The sequence below is a fragment of the Corvus kubaryi genome, unplaced genomic scaffold (assembly GCF_017639235.1).
Source record: "Corvus kubaryi isolate FWS band 111438036 unplaced genomic scaffold, C.kubaryi_AGA036_p1.0 split3-73, whole genome shotgun sequence".
Classification (NCBI taxonomy): Eukaryota; Metazoa; Chordata; class Aves; order Passeriformes; family Corvidae; genus Corvus; species Corvus kubaryi.
In genome coordinates this window covers 16738662-16762178 of record NW_024582091.1, presented here as the reverse complement: position 1 = coordinate 16762178, position 23517 = coordinate 16738662, and the positions used below count along the sequence as shown (strand labels likewise).

The window sequence follows — 23517 nt, the reverse complement described above, 5'->3', positions numbered from 1 at the left end:
GTATTTCCTCACCTGAGCACACCGAGGACAGAACTGGCAAAGAGGGGGAGTGGAAGTAGGACATGGTCACGGACCATTTTTTTACACAACAGTAAAAAAAATCATCTTATTGGAGAACTTGGTATTTTTTGAGCCCCATGGCTGGTCCAAGTTGTTCCTTGTGTTGGTTTAATCTTAGCTGGATGCCAGGTGCCCACCAAAGCTGCTCTATCATCCCCCTCCTTAACTGGACAGGGGAGAGAAAATATAATGAAAGGCTCATGGGTCAAGCTAAGGGCAGGGAAAGATCACTCACCAATTACCATCACAGGCAAAACAGACTCGAACTCACTACCAATCAAATCAGAGTAGGATAACAAGAAGTAAAAACAAATCTTAAAAGCACCTTCCCCTCACCTCTCCCTCCTTCCTGGGCTTAACTTCATTCCTGGTTCTCTGCCTTCCTCCTCTGGGGAACCAGGATCAGAGGAAGGACTCCTCACACTATTCCCCTGCTCCAGCCTGGGGTCCCTCCCACAGGACACAGTCCTCCACAAACTTCTCCAACATGAGTCTGTCCCACGGGCTGCAGGCTTCCACAAACTGCTCCAGTGTGGGTCCCTCCCATGGGGTGCAGTCCTTCAGGAACAGGCTGCTCCCATGTGGGTCCCCTGTAGAGTCACAAGTCCTGCCAGCAAACCAGCTCCAGTGTGGGCTCCTCTCTCCACGAGGTCTCATGGGCCTCCAGGAGCCTTTTCCAGCTCAGTGCTCCCACCAGATCACAGCCTTCTTTGGGAATCCACCAGCTATGGCGTGAGGTTCACCATGGGCTGCAGGTAGATCTCTGCTCCCCCATGGATCTTATGGCCTGCAGGGGCACATCTACTTCACCATGGCCTGCAAGGGAATCTCAGCTTCGGCTCCTGGAGCACCTCCTTCCCCTCCTTCCTCACTGATCTTGGTGTCCACAGAACTGTCCCTCTCACATATTCTCACTCCTCTCTTCTCTGGCAGCAATTTGCCTCTATGCAGTAACTTTTTCCCCTTCTTAACTCTGTTATCCCAGAGGCACTACCACCATCAGTGATGGGCTCAGCCTTGCCCAGCCAGGGGCCTGTCTTGGAGCCAGCTGGCATTGCCTGTATTGAACAGAGAAAGCTTCTGGCAGCTTCTCAGAGAAGCAATCCCTGTAGCCCACCTGTTACCAAAACCTGGCTGCGCAAACCCAATGCACTCATCATCTGGAGAAAAGCCATTCCCAGCTTCCTGCTGGCCTACCTGGTCACTATGATCATGTAAATCTTTGTGCACCTGGACATTAAGCTTAGCCAGTACTGGTGAGTTACAGGATTTTCTGTCATTTGAACCTGCATAATTGTACAATTGATCTGTATTTGTTACTGTGCTGTTACTTAGAAATGAGCTACTGGTCTGGTGTCACACCGGACATCAATGGGGCTGTCTTTAAACACTCATCAAGAGCTCATTCACTCATTCCTTAAACATCTGACCACTAGTGATTTGACAGCAAAGAAACTAAGGCAAGAGAAGTGGAATGCCTGCAGAGATCCAACACTCAACGCAATTTCAAATACAGGTGGCTGCAAGTTTGCCATGAAGAAAAGAGACAAGAGCAGGATCATCAGGATAGTCAACCACCAACACAAATCTAGTAATGAGAGAAAAGGTGGAGGAGAGGTTCTCTTTCTGGAGGCTAGTTTTGTGGCAGCAAGAGATGCTGATCTCTTTTTAAAACGAAAATCAAGAGATGACTTTTTACTAGCTTGAAATTTTGACCATCATGACCACTCTTCATAAGACAAGATGTAAACTTGCAATGCCCTGTCCAATCACTCTCAGAACGAATGACCTCCTGACGAGATTTCACTGCTTCACCTATGAAGCCGAATACCCAACATAAACCACTTGGTGCAAACGTCCTTGGCTGATTTTTTTCTGAATGGCTACATTTTTATCATCATCATCCCCTTCACTAGATGCTCACTGCTCAAAAGCTCAGTCAAGGGTGAAGGACAAAAACATGGCAATGATGTAAGGGCAGCTGTGAAATGATTACTTGAGATGAAATCTGTAGCAGTGTGCTACTGTTGCGAGACCAGCAGTACAACTGAAAGCTACTGAGCCAAAAGTGGTTTCATCTTCAATCAGGAAAGCACAGTGTACGAGGACCTGATTTAGTTTCCCTCAGGTTTTTAAAGCACTGTCCCAATATATAAAGTGTGTAGCTTCCACAGATCTCCAGGCGTCCCTTCCAAACCAAACTGTTATGTGGTATGAATGAAATTAGAAAATATTAATCAGCATACATACTGGGAGAACATGAAAAGATTTTGCCACTTCTGAAATAAATTAATTTGTACAATGACTGTAGTAAGAATTCAGTTTCAGGGCTTATGTTGCACATATTCTACTTGCCAGAAGAAATACAAGATACTAGTGGGTCAAAGGATGGTTTCATATGGGCATATAATTGCATCCAGTGGTGGGCTGAACACTCCTTCAGCAAGGGAATATTTACAATAAGCCTTTTCTAAATTCCGATATACAATTTATCTAGAAGAAAAAGTCACACATCCTTCTCTGAGAGAACAGGAGCCTGTTACTGCTATTAACTCATTCTGAGGCTGCCTTAACGACTTAACTGTCCAAGACAACTACTGGCAGTGTCTTATTTTAAACCTATTGCTGGGAGAGAAGCTCCAAAATGTAACTAATCTTAAAGACAAGAGAATTAAGCTACTTTTGCATATAGGCTATGCAAGTTCTCTTTGTCAGGGACTTTGTGCATTAATAAGCACAGTTAATATTACCTCCAAAGAACAATGTGTTCGTGGGATAACATGTATGATAACACGTTTCATGAGACACACGTTCAAAAATGAAGAAAGCATGTTCTGGTTATTGAATTTGTCCACAAAATTATGGATGTGTCTTTCAAGAAGCAGTTCTGAAACAACCATTTATCAGTCCTGCTTTACTCATCTGCCCATCAGGAAAGACAATACTGTAATATGTGCTGGCTCACTTGGAGTACAACAGAAGGTGAAACAGAAACAACAAGGAATATCTACAACAGATGATCTGACCAGCTAACTAAAAGCATATTCTACAGGGAAACCTCAGCTGCTTCTTTCACAAGAGGCCAGGGACACAACAACCCTGATGCCTTTATATGACAACAGATCTCCCCACACTTCCTTCATGAAAAAATGTGATCTAAAATTGGATCTTTCGGAGATTCTCTGTGGGTTTTCACATCTATTTGGTTTGCCAACTCAGAGGTTTTCAGATGTGGTGAGACCCAGCTCCACACTTACCTCTGTCTGAGCAGCTGGCATTGTTCTTCCTCAGGAGATTAAGAGGCACCTAACTCACAACACCATCCACATTGACTTGCAGCCCCTGGAAAGGCTCGTGGCTGCACAGATGGTGCCACAAAGCATTCCCAACTTGCCTTCCCTTCCTGCTTAGGGACTGAGTAAGACAGAAGCCATCCTTATAGCTACAGATCTCCCTGAAACAGAAAACACCAAACAGCTGGTACCATTCCACCAGCTCTCCTGCAACACTATCACATTACATTTTGACTATCACACAATAAAGAACCCTCTGTCTTCCTTAAATGAATGAGGAAGTGGCAAGCTGGGGTTAGGGAGAGGAGAGCAGTGACAAGAATGCAAACATCCTGCAAAACATGTTCAGTCCTGGACGCTACCTCTTGGAGATCTGTAGCAACAACACTAGGCAACAACCTAGATTTTTGGTTTAAAAAAAGAAAAAACCAAAACACTCAAACCGTCAGAATAGGCAGAAAATTACTCCTCTCCACACCATTCTGCAGAAAGTGTAATACACAGCCACAAATTCTCTTGGGCAGGCTTATATTGCAATTTTCACAATATTCTGTATTTTCTGACTTGAATCAGTAGCTTCCATGAGCCCATAAAAAAACCTAAGAAATATCTGAAGAAAACTGAGGATGCCAGCTCCTCCATCTTGCTTTAAGAACAGAGCCTCACTTTTACAGTATTGTTAAAGAGTTAAGACTGAGGAAGTCCCTTTGCTGGGAGGGGAGACTGTCACCTGCTGGCACAAGAGAAAAGGGTATCTCAGCACACTTGCAGGGAACCATGTGTCTACAGCTCTATTTTCTGCAGGGATCTATCTGCTTCCCAAGAGGCCAGTGCTGCGCTCCCCAACTAGAAGAACAGACTCCACAGTGAATTTTCTCAAGTGAACAAAAGCAGCAATGTTGGTTTATGACAGGATTCATTCCCTTAAAATGTTTTATCAGTTTTTGCAGGGCAGAGGACAAAACTGGTCACAGAAGGCATTTTTAAAAGAGGAGTGTGCTTGTCTTCTCCCCCTGCATCAGTGAGCAAGGTTTCACATTAGAAATCAGGACCAAGTTCACCCTATACTACTCACTCATCCGTGGTGTGCATCTGGCAGGCCTGCACTATCCCCATAAGTGTGGAAGCTCTTCAGAAGGACTGTGTCCTTGGGGTGCCCTGCCACAACAAAACCATCAGCGAGAGCAGGGAGCCCATCTGACATCTCTGGACTGCGGGAAGAAGGGAAGAGGCATCAGTGCAGTTCTGCATCAGGTGCAGCAGGTAGCATGGGCTGTCGGGGTGCTTCCCTCACAGGGACAGGGAGAAGAGCCTGCCTTGCTCTTGAAACTTTTTGTACCCACTTCTGGTTTCTCTCCTTTCTTGCTTGGTGATGTAGGGAAGTAGCCCCATCTAGCCAGATATCTTGCAGTGCTCCTCAACAAGCACCCTGCCAGGGGCATTTCCCCAGCACTGGAAAGATTTGGATGTTTCTCACTGCATTCCGAGGTCTCCCCTGAGATCTGAAGGGATGCTGGCTGCTGCAACTGCTCAGAAGAACAAGCAGCACAGAGAGAGAGCGCAGATTTCCCAGCCAAACCCCTTGTACATAACAAAGAAGTGAAATGCAGAACTTGGTGCAGTGTGGAAAGCAGCTGCCTACCTCCTGAATTAGACATTTTGTCCAGAAGATTTCCATACAAAATAAGCATTGGAGTCTCTAAAAAGCTCTCCCAGACAAGAGTGGCTGCCAAGCCAATGCACCAGCAGCCAACACAATAAGCTGGAAGAATCTGTGGAGACAGGACAGCTCCCTTGAAGCTGGAAACTGATGGCTCTGGAAGTAATGCTGAAAGGATGCTACAGTTGTTTGCTGTAACAGAGCTGCCCACTTCAACCTGGGAGAGAAGGAAGCATTGCAAATGGAGACAGTAGGAGTGCCTACAATAATTGATGGAAAAAATACCGAACTATTTAAAGACATCTCTCTCTCTCTCTCTCTCAAGGTGTTTAAGTTAAAAATGACCACAGGAATTTCAAATAATGGATTAATTTCAAAGACATTTGTGTGATACCCTGTCAGACCTAATGAAGAGCTAAGGTTTTGGAGACAAGTCCATGAGACTCAATTCTCCTAACTGCAAGCTTTCACAAGCAAGGACTCCTGTCGAACCACAAGGCAGTTCCTCCATTGCATCAAGTGCTCCTTCCTGAAGTGACAGCTCACACACCTATGTTTACATATTACTATTGCCTATTAGTGATCAGATACTACAATCTGAGGCATGATGGCTAACTTCACCAAGGTGCACTCCTGGGACACAGCTGCTGCAGCCCTGACCACACACTGCACGCCACCTTTGATAGAAACTGCCACAGGTTACTACAGGAAAACTCTATGCAAGAGAAAAATGTATGTTTGGGATTCTGACATTGCCTGGATAAAATATACATGCAATCCAAATTCTCCCTGTAGGAAGCTCCAAGTCGAAATATCAACAAATAAACCAAATCTTAGAATAATAATATTGTTGCAAAATAGCTTAGAATTGAAAAAAAAAAAAAAAAAGTACAGATTTATTCAAAGGAACTGGGAGTCAGTAGGATCTGAGTATCTGTTTAAGAAGTGGTGATTTTAAAGTCAAAAGCTTTCATTATCATCTCTCAGCTTGGATCAGCAAGTTCAAAATCAAACTTCCAGCGTGAACTTAAATATCCCAAAACTGGGTAGTTTCAGAAGTGAAGTAATACCATTGCTGCACCTTCAGATTTAATAAACTGAGTCAACTTCCTCTTGCATTTTCCCCACCCCCCCACCCCGTCAAAGCAATTCACCCCTCTGGTAATTCAGGTACGCTAGAGGGAAGTGTTGCAGGACAACACTTAACATCTCCTCAGCAATTCAAAAGGCAACAAAAGACTCAGTAATGGAGACCATTGTCTGAATGAAAAGGTCCAATTTTACAAGATTCATCACAAAGTCTCTTATTCATCAGCAGCCTTGGCACTCTTACTCTTCTACCTCAGACAGACATTTCTGGAATGTGTTTCAGGCTACTGGGAGAAAAAAAAAAAAGGTAGTTCAGCAGGAAGCAGCAGAGGGTAAAGAAAAGAAGAATCTGAAATCGATCTTGTTCCTGTCTTCCACAGCACAACTTCTGTCAGAAGCACCAAGCAGAGCAGGACTGTCCCCTTGGTGAGCACAGTATTCTTTTTACATTTTCTGTTTTGGTACCTCCAGTAATATTTACAAACTATTTACACACAAGAACAATACTTGCAATTTTGCATGAACAGACTTGCAGCTGTTCTCTTACAAGGCATCTGAGATTTTATATGAACTAGATTTGCAGATTGAGAGCAGGAGAGTTGTATTTTCATCTGCTTAGGAAAAGTTCTACTTGAAAAGTTTCCTCCTTGCTAGACTGCATGTCGATTTACTAACAGACCTACTAGGATAAGGGTACCCAGAAATTCACTTCAGAAGCTGCAGGGGGTTTTACTACCATTTTTATGAGAAGTATATTGCTCTTGCCTGCTTGATTCAATTAAGAGATTGAAACAAAGTCAGCAGAACCAACATGGGCAAAAAATGTCTTATTCGAGTAGTGGCATCTGGGCAACCTTTGCAACAGAGTGCCAGTCTCCTCTCCAAGAATACCTTCTCTGCATTTTCAGAGGCAGTTCTGCTCTGGACCAGACAAGAGACAAAATAATAATAATAATAATAATATTATTGTTGTTATTTCGTTCCTTGGATTTAAACTCACGTGACTTGACCATCGCAAGTGCAGCGCAAACAAACTTCCCTGGAGATCCAACCCCTCAGTACAGTAATTACAGTGATAGGTATTAAAACAAGGAAACAAAAACCATGGAACACATTTTGTTCAGACTTGCATGCAGTGAAAATGCTTGCAAAAGAATACAGTAAAAGCGAGGTATGTACAGAAAGTTATCCGAGTTTTGATTAATGTGACTTGTTTGGGAGTGCAACAGGAAACCTAAGGAATTTGTTTGCCCCGAATTAATGTAACACTAAGGAGGAGTTAATGTAACACTAAAGCTGCCAAGCAAATCATAGAGAGAGCAGAACTGCCAGAATTAGTCAAGCATTGCTCCTGCTCTTGAGTTCCAGGTCACAGCTTCCACACAAAAGTGCACTCTTACCTCTCCAGAGCCTTGCCCAGTCACTGCTTCTCCTATGCAGCACACAGGGCACGTCTCCCACAGAGCAGCAAATACACGATGACGTCCTTAAGGTTTACACCACAGCATTCTCTTCTTATGTTTTTTCATGTTTAATTTCCTTTTTCAAATAAAAGCCACGGAAAACCAAATATACAGCAGTACCCCATGCCTCTGCATTCTCTCATACCACTTGCCTATGCTAACGATCCACAGGATTTGCACTCAAGGTTGTTGAAAACCACAGTACACGCCTCCTCCAGCACCTGAACTACAGGAGTAAGTGCTGGAAAACACAGGTTTAAGAAGGAAGCAGAAAAGGACTCGCTACTGGTGATGAATAGAGTCAGCTTGTTGCCACAGTCTCACACAAATATTTGTAAGACATGAGAGGAATGTTGGGAGTCAAGCTTTTTTTTGGAGGGGGGGAAGGAGAGAGAGGTGTTACTGAATAGTGAGAAAGTATGGCTAGTGGCTGAGTGCAGCATAAATGAGAACAGGTTTGGCACTTTCTGAAATGCAGTGAAGATGCTGATAAGACTTAGGGCACCTGTTGTAACTGGTGACCTCAGCATGGGCTGGAGTGGATTTCTGTACCTGTGAACATGCTTATGATATAATTATGATTATGAATGCATTAATATAAGTAATGCAGAATGATTGTACTTGCTTTATTTCTGTGGCTGTAATGTGGTCTTGCTCAAAAGAAAGAAAGAAATGCATAATTAACACTGGTGGGCTGATGAAAGGAAATCAAAAGTGAAGACCTGTTGCCATGTTTGTCTCACTTTGTACAAATTACAAAAACCTCCTTAGAACAGTATAGCAAACTGCTAAAAAACTTTTCAGCTTTATTTCCCAAAGACAAGTTACAGGAAAAGTTTTCAGGAAACTTCCAGTGCTGAGGCTCTGAACATTTATTTATTCCACAATTTAGAACAAAGACCTCTAGTCCTTTACATTTCCACTTCCCTTTCTCTCAAACTGTCTTGCATTTAAGCAAAGAAAGTCTATATTTCTAAGTGGAAAACAGGTAAACATTTGGTTATTCCATTTGCAAAAAGTTAAGCTGTTATCACCATAAAGTTGAAGGCAAAAATTTGAACAGATAAGAGGATAATGTTTCTATGATTATTTTTCTCTTTTCCTCATAAATCAAGCCAGGAATTCTAAAGCAATTCTCACTAAAAATGCCCCTTGGGTTCTTTGAAGACATGTGCTGGCAGGCCAGTAAGACTTTTACAGTTGTAGATTTTGAGGGAGGAAGGGGAGTTATGCTTGAGAAAAGGCATGTGCTGGGACCGACCACACAATAATGACAGCAGCAGAGTTTTGGTACAAGACCTTTGTTTCATCAAAACATATAGGGCTGAATATCTTAGTAGGACACATTTGCTGACTCAGACACTACAACATGAGAATCCAGGAATAAGTTTAGTTTATGTAAACACAGTCTGAAGACAGTCCCGGAATTGTGTGAATAACATTGCCGACAGAGGTTTGAAGAAGTATCTGCTAAAAGCCCTCAGCTGCACCAGTCCATTTCACCCCCTGCCCACTCTTGTTACACCTTCTCCTTGTCCTGGTCTTTGCTAGGATAGAGCTAATTTTCTCAGTAGCTGGTTCAGTGCTGTGTTTTGGATTTGGTATGAGAATCATGTTGGTAACACATGGATGTTTTGTTTGTGGCTCAGAAGTGCCTACACTAAGTCAAGGACTCTCAGTGTCTCATGCCCTGCCAGTGAGGAGAAGCACAAGAAGCCAGGAGGGAGCATGGCCAGGAGAGCTGACCTGAGCTGGCCAAAGGGATATTCCATACCATAAAGCAACACATTCGGTACATAAACAGAAGCGTGTTATCTGAGGGCTGCCAATCACTGCTTGCAGATGGGCTGGGCATTGATCTGTGGGTAGCGAGCAATTGCACTGTGTATCACTTAGTTTTCTGGAGTTTTATGTTATTCTTTTTTAGTAGTAGCATTGTTACCATTAGTATAATATTACTGCTATCATTAGTAGTGTATTAGCATTATATTTTACTGTGTTTCAAACTGTTCTTATGTCAACCCATGAGGGTGGTTTGGGGTTTTTTCCCTTTCTTAGGGCTTTTTTTCTGATTCTCCTTCCCATCTCACCAGTAGGGAAGGGAAGAATGAGCAAGCAGCTGTGTCAGACTTCGTTTCCAGATGGGGTTAAACCATGACACTCCTCCACCCATATGCGAGAATATCCAAACCAACCCAAAGTAAGGCAGTTTCTCCGCAACAAGCACAACTAAGTCAATAATCCTAGTAGGCACATCAAAGTTGATTTTCCTCATCAACTGTTCATATCCAAGGATGCAACGCTGTGATACTCAGATCACTCCTCCACAGTGTTCTTGCTGGTGCTTTACAAGATGCAAAATAAACACAGGTAGATGAGAACAGTAGCACTGGTCTACAACTCCATGATTCTGCTCATCTTAGACATTCAGTTTGTCAGTGAGGTTTTTAGTCCATCACCCTAATGAACCTAACAGTGAGTGCCATAACCGTAAGTGCAACAGGGTTACATTTGGATTCCTAATTCCTAAAGGTTTTGTTACTGAAACAGAAGATAACACAGTTAATGTGAAGAATAAGGTGAATTAAAACTGAAATAGGGTTTATTGCAAAGACAGAACGTGACCATGGGAATTATCCTATACGGAGAGAGAATCTTGGCAATTACTATCTGAAAAGTCAGCTCAGTCTTATTTTTTAAAGTCAGCAAATAACCTGCTTTGGTGTAGAAAAGCACCCATCAGGGTGGTTGTCATGAACCAGGAGAAACATAATCTTTCAGAAAGTCTGAGAAAGCACATGGGAAAGACTTACAAAGTACAGAGAAGGAACATAGGCTTGCTTTATATCCTGTGTCAGTCTGAAGGTTTTCTGAAGCCATTCCCACTAGACACTCTGAACAACAAAAAGGAAAGCTTAACTTTGCCCCTAGGTAATTAGAGAGTATAGGTGGAAAGCAGATGTCTGAAGTAATTACAAAATAGGAAGGGTCAAAAAGGATGACAAGTTCTGGACTTGGGGGACCAGACTAGGGACTTGATTCCCCACAGAAATAAGACTTTGATGTTTAAGCCAATCACCGTTATCATGAAATAGTCAAGGACTATCAAGAGTTTGATGCCAAAGAAACAGTATCTGCAAAAAGACATCTAAATTCCCCTATGAAGTTGTAATACCACAAGGTCAAGTTACCCTTCACAGCTGTATCTGTACAGGTGATGTTTGTGAGTAATCTCCAGATAGGTCGTGCAGACAACACTTTGGAAATTCTGATCCTCTTGCCTGGCCCCCTGGCAGACATGGAATTGAAGGATCTCTCAGTGGGTTGTGGGCACCCTCTGTGCTATCTTTAATACTTGCCAAATTCTTTGGAAGTTCTGCAGAAGACTCTTCCCCACTCCATGCAGAAGTTCAGTGGTGGAAATCTCAGTCAGATAACAAAAGTGGTTCCCTAGCTCAGTGCTCTTTTGTTCCAACCCACTGAACAGCCCAGTTCCCAAAACGTCCTTCTTCATTTCTTTTCTTCAAGCCGTGCAGAGCAACAGTTTCAACTCAGCATTTGAATCATGAGGACTGCCTCCCCACCAAGCTCAAAATAAACAAAATCGTATGTTTCTGTCCTGTCCTACTTGTATTGCAAAGTAGGATCTCAATTAATTTTAAAAAACTATGGATCAACAAAAAATACTTCCAGGACAAGTAACTGAAGTTAATCTCTCTCAGTGCAGGCTACAGCTCAATTAACACATCTCACCTTGAATATCACATCTGCTCTTCCCTGTATCTCGAGAATCTTGCCAGCTGTACTAACATAGGAACAACAGAAGAAAATAGTTATCACAAAACCTTGGCTCTTGCATCAGGTGACTGTAATGAGCATTGCACAAGGGTGCTTTGATGTTACAAAAGGCCTAAGAAAATGCCAGGGGGTTGGGGTGTGTTTCTTGTTGTGTTTACTCTCCTACCAAAGGGCACTTGTCATACACATGCCATCTGCTGCATCGAAACGCGATATGCAACCAGGTAAAATAAAAATCTCCCACACCAGCAGGCTCTTTGTACAGATTAAAAGGATCACCACTAATATAATTTTAGGTGATTCAAGAATCTACGCTACAGAGACTGCATTTCTTGAAAGCTTCTCCTCTCGCAGGACAGAACCTCAGCTCCCAGTGAAGACTCCACCCTCGTGGCTGCTGCGCACAAGAAGTCACAGGTTCATCATCCAGAAATATTTGTACTCATGTCAAGTACAGAGAGCTGAGAGTGCAAAGGGAACACAAAGGACCCCATTCCCCCTCACTACTCCCTGACCCCCCTTCTTTCCCTGTATGCTCACAGACACTGCAGGAACCCAAAGGAGTAATCCTGCAGTGGAAGCCATCTCTCTGGTTTAAAGACACTCAGCCTCTTAATGCTTGTGGATGTTTCCCACAGCCTGAAAGAAAGGAAAATCTGGAAAAGCGCTACTACATGGGCTTACCTACAGCACCTTGGTGAAGTCAGGATCCCTTAGTACAAGCACCGCCTTGGTCAGCCACTGATAGGAACCATGGAGAATGATGCTATTTGTTGCATCCATTTCAGTCCCCTTATGTTTCTAATTTGTCTTCAGTCAAAATACATGCTTTGGTCTTATTTTGAGACTGAAAAGGATCATGGAGTTCAGTGTATCTGCTTTATAGTTAATGAATACTCTGAAATTTCAGGATATCTGAGTCTCCTTCATACTTTACAAGAGGCCAGCTCATATAAGACTGCGTTAAGACATGGAGAACATTTTACATTATCTGTCCACAAAGGCTGTCCATGTTCTAAAGAGAAATAAGAAGCAAAAAAAAACCCCAAACCTTATGATGGAAAAACAGAGAAGGGCAGGATCATGCTAGAGTGACATCACGTGCCTGGACCATGTTCCCAGAAACAGGCAGAAAAATTTTCCTCATGGCTGCCTGCTTCCCTACCCTCATGAAGCTCAGCATCTCTGTGCCTTGTATATTCGAGGACACCCTTTTGAAAGAGATTCCATTTTCACTTTTACAACGTAGAAGAAAAATACAATAAAAATCTCAAGGAGGTGGCAGTTCCTGTCCAGTAAGATAGAAACAGATATTCCTTAACCATCACTCCCTACCAAGGAACACAGTGGACCACTGTTATCAAAAAACCAATATACTGATAAGGCTTGGAAGCCTACCAAAGCTGGAAGCACAACCACAAAAGCCCATAAGCTACTGATGTTGGAACAGAGTTGAAAGCTGTCAGAGATGGAAAAACATGCCCCAAGACTCAAACAACACTAGAGTTGAAGTGAAAGCAGAAAAAATAAGATTGCAAATTGAGACAGGTAAAGGCTAGAGGACAGGACAAGGAAGAAAACACTGAACAAAAAGCTTTCAAAAAGCCTTGGAAGATGTGTCACGACAATCAATATGATCTGTAAAGATCACCTGGAAAGGTATGGAAGAGGGACACATATCATTTTTCACTCTCTGACAAATTCTTTCTTAAAGGATTGTCAAACAACCTTTTGCTCTATTTACAGCTCTTCTGGGTTCCAAGTGGTGACTCAGAATTTATTAACCACTGTCAGGAGCACAGCTAGCAAAACAATAGGAGATCTATAGGGGAGGAGAAACAGATCAAAGAAAATCAGATGATTCTCAGATCAATGATGCAAAAGTACTAGGACAAAAGAGGGGGGAAGACAAAATTGGGGAACAATACAGAGCTTTTAGAAGTGGCACAAAATGAAGAGAAAATGGGAAAATTAAATTGAAAAAGGACAAGATGTTAAGGACATTTTCATTACCTTAAAATCACAGGAGTGGTCTAATATGGTAGAAACACGCACTGGCGTTTCAGAGCAGACAAAATCAAACTTCCCTCCTGAACTATGCTGACCCATCTGTGGAGTTGCAGGTACTGCAGTGTGAGTGAGGAGGAGTTAAGGGCAGAGTTCTGCTCTGTCAGCACTACAGGACTGAATCACACCTTACCAGGGGAGCTGCATCGCCACACAACTACCAGCTCCCGGTGGTGTATAAAACAGAGAGCAAAAACTAAGGACTGACTCTCGTGCTGTTTTCTTACATTTAGCCTTCCCATTTATTCTTGACTCAATACAGGGAGACAGAAAGGAGGGGTAGAAAGAGAAGGCAAGCAGATTATATATTTGTATTCTTGTTTTCCAGTCCTTCCAGAAAGGCCAGTTTTGTAAACAGAGAGAAAGCTGAGATTTTCTTTATCTTGTTAACTACTCCCATGACTGTAACACACCATGCAGAGTTCACAAGTATCTCTGCTCAACATTATCGAAAATGCACTGCAACTCCTTTTGCAACATCATTTTAGTCAGGCTATCTGCACCTAAAAACACTCAGCCTATTGTTTCAACAGCACAGACCTGCATGCTGAATTATAAAAATTGTCCAATATCATATCATCTTGGCTACAGATTTAATTTCACGGAATATGAAACTACACTGAAAATCATTGTACAACAAGACAAGGAAACATAAACACTCATTTCTTTTTTGGGTTTTTTTTTTTCCCCTTTATATTAAGTGTGAGCCTACTACAACTCCCTCTGGGAGGATATTTTTCATACAAAGCCACATTCTTTGGGTCTTATTCACATAAACAGTCATTGAATTGAATGAGATCAGCCACAGAAGCAGGGAAATCAGGTTCTGATCCAGCATTACCGATACAAAATACAACATAAAATTCAATTTAGAAAAGAACAAGATAAGAAGCATCCGTCTTTAAACTAATAATGCCAAAACTGGTTAGAGGTTTTGTTTTTCAGTTCTACCCTTCTTAGATTTAATACAGTAAACTAATTATAATTTTGCTACACACAAGCTGTTGATAATTACCTCTCTATGGGCCATATTGTTATTTGAGTATAAATCATGTGATTTATTTAATGAGTCATTACTTTAGTATCACTTTATTCTTGATCCCTCATTAAGGAAGGCCTGAAAATGCCACTTACAGAGCATAAGGGAAGTGATTTTTAAGTGGTACTTTAAAATCTGCTAACTCTTGCATTACAGACACTTTTGCCTGATTCTGTTTTTCTTGGAAGACCATATGTATTTTGAGCTAAGCTTAACATAAACAAACCATGAGAAACTTTTGTTAGCAGAAGAGTGGGTACTCATACTCAAAAGTTGAATCATGACAACTGATCAACTGAAGGTCAGTTTGCTTTTTACAAGTAAGAAGGACAGACATACAACAGATGCTTGCTGCTACATTAAAATTTACAATGCAACTTTATTAATATCAGTCAAACTAAGACACTGCCTATATAGCTAATGATTTTCAAAATCTTAGTATTTTGGGGAAGATGACAAGTATACAGCTCCCTAGAATGATAGAAAAATTCTTCATCTTAGCGTGAAACACTGTAGCACATATTTACTAATGTACTGAGAAATTCCATCATAGTGTCTCTCTCCTCTGATAACTCTCCCTGGCTTAGCTTACTTGAAAAGAGCATTTAGTGCTTTTTCCACTAAGGCAGAGTATCCGTGTGTTTCATGAGAGTTACACAGGACTGAAACACAGAGCAAGTTCTCAATTTCACTGACACTCTTTATTCCATGTCTGGGAAAGACTGAGAACGGGTCCCAGACAAAACTAGCTTTAAACCACAGCCTCCTGAGTAGCTCAACACTTGTTTCAGTCAAGGAGAGAGTCTTAATTTCAAATTGTGAGGAGAACAAATAAACCTTTAAAATATTGGGGATTTTTTCGTTCAAGGGCTGTGCTGAGTTCTTCTAAATGCACCCTTACCTGTTTTCTTGGTGTGCCTGTTACCAAAACCAGCTCATCCCATGTAAGTATATCCAGACATTTGCTGCATGTACAAACCCACACATGAAATGCAAGCAAATTCATATTATTACAACTTTTCAAAAGAAATATTTTTAAAAGCTGGAAATACATGTATCCAAGTTCTGTATGCTGATTTTGAATAAAATGTGTTTCTATCTTCCATGCCAAGTATCCTACTTTGAGGATTACAAACAAAAAGAGGAAAAACCTGGCACAGTTCTAATAAATAAAGCAGCAACACCCGCCTCATTTGTATGTCTGCAGTTACAGACATGAAAGGCTAAATTCTCTGAAAGAATATGGAACTCAGAAGTTAGCTTTTAAACTTCTCAACTATGTGTTGATGGGCAGAGACAAGGGGAACAGAAAGGAAGCAGAAAAAAATTGGGTGGTTTTTTTTTTTTGACCTATGTTACTCTTGTATGGAGACTATGAATCTAGGAACAATTTCTTAAAATATTAGGTTTTTTCAGTTAAGAGACTCTGCCAAGGATCAGAGCTTATATCTACAAATTCTGCTTTGATTTATTGATATGGCATGCTACTTAGTGCAAGTACTCATACCACTCTTTTAATTCTGCCATTCACTTTCACACTGGGTCCCATCTTGCTTCCAGGTAAACAAAGTGTAAAATTCTTATTGAGCAAGGATGAATAAGCAAAGCAGAGCTAAATATAGAAATAGTCAACCTGGTCTGACAAGTAGGAAGAACGAGAAACAGAAGTGAGTTACTATAATACACTGGGGCACTCTCTGACCAAAACTAAATCCCAAATAGAACACTGAAACTTAAAATTTTATGAAGCAAGCTGGGATGTGATTGCAATGTAGACAAGTTAGAGCTGAATGCTGATTGTTTGGACATAAGACAGACGTTTAAATTAAGCTACTTCACATTTGTGGTGAATGTACACATAGCCTGTTACCATGGTTTCACTGATGTGAAGTTATTCCTCAGTAACTCATGTCCAATCCCCAAAGATTCTCTTCAAAGGAAGGAAAGCCGCTTAAAAGAAAAAAAAAGCAAACCCACCAAAAAAATCCCAGTCTTATGAAAACTAGGCAGTCATGGGATAACAGGAAAAGTCCTCATCTGTATAGAGAACCAGTTAGACAGGAAATAAACAGTACAAGGTCAGTCTTCCCAGGAGAAGGACACTAAGCCTGCAGCCCCACGGCCATCTGCATTAAGCATATATTGTGCTCATTACACCCACTAATGAGTCACAAGGGGACAGGGAAAGATTACAACTGTTAAAATGGCTGGTAGATTTCAATACCATTTAAACACAGTCTGGTATTTGTGGTGGGGAAAAACACGTCAACTTCGTATGCATAATGATGGGTTTGGGATGATTCAGGAATGAAATCCTGGGTTGACGGTGGACTGCTCTTACAAAAGCATCAGCACAGTTAAAAAGCAGGAAGAGTGCTAAAAAATCATTACTGCAGAGAATACAACCAAACCCACCTTTAATCTAAGAAACTCAATTGCATCTTAGAAGTTGTAACTCTGGCCTTCTCTTCTTGGAAAAGGTTTAGCAAAACCAGAAAAGTTTCAAGGAAGAAGAACATGAGACAACCAAAGGTAGGATATAATTAAGTAGAAGAAAATCAGGTTGGAGAAATACTAGAAGGCATCAGATTAAACCAGCATATTTCAGGCTCAAAACAAGTGAGAAGAAATAGCTCTCATCATAAAGCAACTTTCAAGCTGTGTTTTTCATAGCCTTTCTTCTCTGATCTTCTCAGGATGTTTACTGTTCACTCATGTTCCCTCCTCAGCTTGAGAGACTCACTGACATGGATGCCCTACAAGAGTGAAAGGCATTAAAGAGAATATATGCCATCTTTCTCTGCAAATGAAATACAGCCAACTTAGAGATGAGAATTAGCCAGGCTGACCATGAAACCATTCACCTGCACCTCCAAACCAGGCTCATCATACCTTGCTCAGCTCCTGGCCACAGAGCAGGAAGAGCTGAAAGAAACCTGCCCAGACACACAGTCGTGTCCCAGTCAGTGAGAGATGTCCACCTCGCCCCGCCTTCAACTGAAGTATGATTTGTAAAAATGGTCACACAGAGAAGCTACTAATGTTAGGCACTCTGTTTTTCCAGCTATGTCAAAAGCATCTATGTCACTTGGTAAGCTTTTGAAAACTCTTTACATTACTAGAATTTAAAAAATTAAATTTGATCTTGCTTATTTTGAGGCTAACAGCAACTAACACAGCTAACATCAACATACCCTCTTGACTGAGCTGTCCTCATTCATCACCAAACCCAGTTCTGCTTTATCAGGCATGCTGGTAATGAAGCTGCTGACCTGCAGGGGCACCTCCACTTGCCTGTCGAGACACCAGAGAAAGTGAAATGGATGACAGCCTCACCCAGTGTACACCAGGCCAGGATTTCTTAAACCCTGGCTTCTCCAAACCGATTAAGTGTAGTCTTACAGGGAAAGAAGAGAATCCAACTTGGTAGCTGACTGTTCATTAAAAAAATATTACACTTCAAATTCATGTTTAAGCTTACTCCACACCTGAGTCTGCCATTCATATCAATACTTACACCATAAGCTTAAAAATAAACATTAAAAACCACCATAAACTTAAAAATAATTTTTAAAAAAGCACATGGAAAGAGCATGGCCTGATTTTACACAGAAGCTGTGAAAAAAGAACAACACATATTAAAATGCTCTAGGGTATATCACCGTGTCCCGCAGCCGTAGGGAGGAAGAGAGAAGATCCAGCAGGCAGAATTGTGCAGCAAGATTGATTCATTTAATTATTTTACAAACTCTTTTATAGACTTTTTTCTTCATAGTCTAATTTGACAAGGATCAGCCACCCCTTGGGTGATTAGCTAAAATCCTAAAACATCCATTGTTAAAATATTTTTCTACTATAGTATAAACAAGGCTTCTCAAGGTTGCAGGTGTTTCATTGGTTACAGAACTCTGGTACCTCTTCTATGAGAGAGAAAAGTCTCTCATGAACTTAGAAAATAGCAAAAAAATTCTTGCTAGTAGCATTTTTGTATCCACAAACACATACTTGCAAGAATTCAGGAGCTGCTGTAAAGTCCAGAAAAACCAAACTGATACGAAAGTGCTGCACTTTCAAAATCTGGATTTAAACCAGAACAATAACGTCAATGAAAGACTGTAGATGTCAGGCAGATATTCTGCAGCCAGAAGACAGACACCCTCCATCCCTCTTGAAAGACTTTGACCAGAGTCTAATCCCGAAAGTGCTCAGACAGAAAATGAAGGAAAATTACTCATATGTAAGCTTTACAAAATACTAACAAACTAAGTTAAGCAACAGATCTGCCTGGCAGTTATTAGAGCAATTATTTGAGACAGCAGTGATACAGTGAAAAGATCACATCCTACCCAAGACTCCAAACCAGCTGCAACTTCTGCATCTGTTGCACACAGACATCAAACTCTGAATACAAGTAAAACATATCTAAAATGATTCACTCTGATCACTGTTAAGAAGCTACTCAAATATTAAGGTCATATATAATTACCATACATTCACAGTGCTTTCTTAGTTTATAAAGCTGGCACTTTTCCTCAGTGACTGACCCATCCGAGACAATTTAGGGCATTTGAACTCAGAAGGGTATTGACACAATACAAATAAACTAGCAACAGGTCTTCCTAAGATGTCATATTGCAGATGCTGTTAAAACCAATAGAAAATATTCCTGACTGGCTTAAAGCAATTGGCATCTCAAACTGGAAAAGGAAATTATCCCACTGCAATGCACACACAATGAAGATGCACACTCTTAAGGAACTAATTTCCATCGAATCCAAATGCATTTTCCATAGTGCAAATGAAAATGCTTTTGTCCAACAGCATGTCAAGACATGCACACAAAACCTGTATCTTCAGCAGCTCACTTCACAAAGTGGATGGTGCTTAGGTGGGGAAGGTGGCAAATCATGAGAGAGAAAGGGAAAATAAGGGATAGGCTGTTAGGAGAAGCTTGTTTAAATCCAGGATTTGAAGGAGGTATGATTTCATGATTTGAATAGTACTCCAAATATGCTTTTGAACACAATGTAAGAAAAAAAGCCTAGGCTTTTCTGACATAGGAGTATATAAATATTTCTTCAGGATTACAGCAATCCCACTAGGCTACCTATGCTCAGCACATCACACCCCAGCTAGCCTGCAGCACCAGTATGCTCCATCTGGCTGGCATCCATACCAGATACTTCCATCCACCACTTTCCCACAGACGCGCCCAAATCCCATCCCTAATCACAGCCAGATTCCCCCCATGGCTGTGGCTTGACTGAGATGCACCTAGGGTTTGGAGGACCAGCAGTGGGTGTGGGGAGTGGGAAGGAAGGAGCCACGGAGGAGAAGGCAGGAAGATATGAGTGCTGGCTGGACGAGAGAGTCTTCCTGTTCATTCTAATTAATTTCATGTCACACATGGCAGGATCCCTGACAAAGGATCAAAAGTAAAACAGTGCAAGAGCAAGCCAGCAACCTACAGTCCTGCATCATACCATGAGCTACCTATGCATTCGATATTGCATCAGAAGTACCTCACTAAGGCTACCAAGACAACCTCCCCACAACTGCATAATGCAAGAATTCAAGCTGTTGTACTGTATCCATTAGGCCATCCAATGGGGATTCATTTATCGCAACAGGACCTCTTCCTCTTTCAATAAATCCAACTAACTGTTAGTGGTAATAAGCTAGATTAATAATAGACAATAAACTCGAAGTCCTGTGCGGCCTTAATGCCTCATTTATCACACACCTCTCAAAAATGTGTCCTGAATTGACGCTCATTTCATCACCGTTTTTTTTTATAGCATTCTTGACACTGGTATCAAACTACTGCACACCAACAGTATCCTTCCTGCTTCACTCCCAAGACACACCTCCAACTGGACCTCAGAGTTTTCCAGAGAACAAGAAAAATACCTGTCTGGCCAAACCAGCACCACTTTGAATACAAAGCATCACTGTGTCATGCACAACCTGTCAAAGGAAGCAATACACAGAGAACATCCCAGTCACAGGCAGTATCTCAACACTCATGCATTTGAAAGCTATGCAACAAATAAGTGAGGACTCCACACACTTATTCTGACTCTTCCTAACTTTGGAACACCTGCCTTCACAAATCCAACAGTCTTCCGAATGGCAGCATGAGATAAACCAAATAGGGACAAAAGGAGTGGAAAAAGTTTAGAAAGAGACCAGTACACATAATTCAGTGACAGATCAAGCAAGACCTGGGGTATTCCAGGATTTCACTTTTCTCACAACTGCTGTCAATGAACTGTAACAAACTATTCAGCTGCACCTGCTGTTAAACAGGGAGTGGAGTAGTCAAGTGAGAAGCAACTAAGCTGTTCCTAAAGGGCTCACAAGTTAGCAATGATATGGAAGAATATTTCTAGTACTGTACTTCAGAAACTATTCTGGAGATTTTGGGGATCAAAATAGCTGCATAGGAGGCAGGGAAGAAAATTAGCCCCTTGTTGTTATGAATTAAGGTCTTTCTGAAGTACAGCTCTACACCCTCTATTTTTGGCTGGATCATTTTTGAGGAAGTCACATATTTCATCCCTGAATAAACAAAAGTAACTAAAAATATTTATTTCAAATTTTTATTTGCCCAAAGGAATTACAATAAATTTATGTCTTTGACAAATATATCTCCCTGATCAATCTTGCCAATAAAATAGGGCACCTCAATTGTGGTTTTAAATAAAATACTTCCACTATGGACGTGTTGTACTGATATATCTCTAAAAATAGATAGAGCTGTGAATTCTCTGCAACTTCATCCAAAGTCCTAACTGTTGAGGGAAAAAGAGGAATTGGACATCTGAAACTAATGAGAATAAATATAGTTGTCAGTATAACTAATTTAAGAACCTGAAAGTGCTTTACAAATGTTCATTGGTACACCACCTATCCAAACCAATAAGCATTGTTCATCCTGTTATACAGATTTAGCGAATAAGGGGCAGTAAGGTCTTTTTTTTATACATCACAAAATTACTCACTGGCAAAGCCAAACAGAGGTGAAGGTGAAGCTGAAGACACGTGGAGAAATGCAGCTTGAGGCTCAATTGCTCAGTACCACACCCTACAAGCACCTGATTTATTAAGAGATCATTCATCTCATCTAGTCCAAGAACATAGTAAGTTTGATAATGTGAACTCCAGAACGTGCCACCTGTGACAGGGCAAGATGCTAAGCCTGGTGCTGCAACTACAACAGCCAACATGGGAGCCCCATTAGTGCAGACAACTTCACACAATTTCTGTTCCCCAAAAAGACCTCTGTGAAAAAATCGTGAAGGAAAGCACCTGCACGATCAGGAGGTTATCAGTTTATTTTTTCCCATCATTTACTGGCTGTTCATTTCTAGTGTTCAAAGCCAGTCTCCTATATGAGGTTGGTAGCACTGTCTGGGTAAATATTAAGGAGCAGGGGAAAGTGAAAATTTTCCAACTGAATACTATCACAAAGGTCCTTTTTTATTTTATTAGGCTTTTTCAAACAAAAAAACAAGGAGAAGAGCAGGGACATTACTACTGCTGCTACACAATTCCCATTTAGCCTTGCAGACTAATAGGTCCTCACGGACAAACAGGCATACATCATCTATCTACATACCAAGCATCTAAACAATTTATGCAGCCACTCAACTGTAGGTTTTGCAACATGCAGTGTATTTAACTATATTTTTAGTATTTTCTGCTCAGAAATTATTACGAAGTTCTGAATGAGAGTCATTACACCATGTCTTGTGGTCTGCAATGCAACTACAGATCTTACACGTAATCACACATCTCCAGAAACACTTTGTTTTCCACCTATCTAGAGAATGAAGATTACACAATACTTGGAACTTGAGCCTGCCAAAATAAGTTGTTATAAAACTAGCTGCGCAGCCTGACACATCACCTTGAAAGAAAGTAAATAACATTCTCCTCAGAATAAACCATAGACTCAAACAGTCCTGCCAGGGGATCAGATCCATGCCTAACCAGTGCTGCGTAAGAGTTAAGACATAGTTATGTTCCTCTGTCTTTGGACAGAGGCGGACTTACTGATCTTCCCAATTACTCCTTTAACGTTGGTAGTACATTCTAGGTTCATTTAAATAACTCATGGGGCAAAGATTCACTGATGCACCTACCAACAAGCTACTTTCTAACCTCTCAATGTTTTCCCTGTGAACAAAAGGTATTCAGTAGCAGACAACATGTCCTTTTGGTCATGTCTATTGCAGAAATACCAGGCAGAAACCCAAACAGTCACTTTGCATATAATTATAAAAATATGAAGATATTGGTTATGCCTTTTTTAAAAAACAGAGCACTGTCTACAGCCTATGCTATAATGCACACAACACCCCAGGGCACGATAAGCCCTTTATTAATGCTTGCAATAAAAAGAACACTGCAGAACAATTACAAGCCGTAGCCATGGATTTCCACAATTAGAGCTCTATCAGCAGCCAGTGTGTACTCACAAGGTGTTGAGACCTCAGGGGAGGCTGATGTTTGCAGCAAACTAGTGGAAATATTTCCAGTGGAGCTTTCAGGTGATGTCAACAACAGGAAGGATGACTTTGAGCCAGATTTCCATTTCTCATCAGACGCGCCCTTAAAAGTTGGAACAAGAGCGTTAAGACTCCTCATTTTCACCCCCAAACCTGCAACTGAACTCCTACGTCGACACAGGCTCTTGTACCTCCGCGGCACACCGGAGGGTCCGTGTCTTCCCAACTTGGAGTCCCTCCCCGGTCTGGAGTATGGCAACACTTTCACTACTCAGGTGCGGGGCATTGGCTTCGCTGCGGTCGTCCCCGCCCCCGTCCCCGTCCCCATCCGTCAGCCCCGCCACAGCCCGGCCACCTCCGCCATCACCTGTGCGGCCCCGCCAGAAGCGCCCCCGCCCCGCCCGGCCCCCGCCGCGCTCCCCCGCCCCAGCGCAGCCACACGCAACCCGCGGCGGGGGGCGCGGGTGGGCTCCGCGCTCACCTGCGCTGCCCCCGCGGCACCCGCTCCCACCGGGCCGGGCTCGGCACTGCCCCT

The 23517-nt window shown here is 41.8% G+C and overlaps 1 protein-coding gene across 5 annotated transcripts in view; it reads right to left on the bottom strand.

Annotated features, from left to right (window-relative positions):
• Positions 1–23517, bottom strand: part of ANKRD6 (ankyrin repeat domain 6) — a 90038-nt gene extending 66521 nt beyond the window's left edge. For 2 of the 5 annotated variants that reach the window (XM_042016520.1, XM_042016527.1), the window contains exons 1-2: positions 23464–23517; positions 22953–23085 (exon numbers count right to left, since the gene is read on the bottom strand). The gene's annotated coding sequence lies outside the window, so the exon portion shown is untranslated. Of the gene's footprint in view, positions 1–7502; positions 7808–17663; positions 17764–22952; positions 23086–23173; positions 23274–23463 lie in introns of those variants that run through there. The other 3 variants (XM_042016522.1, XM_042016521.1, XM_042016524.1) reach the window with 3 other exon arrangements.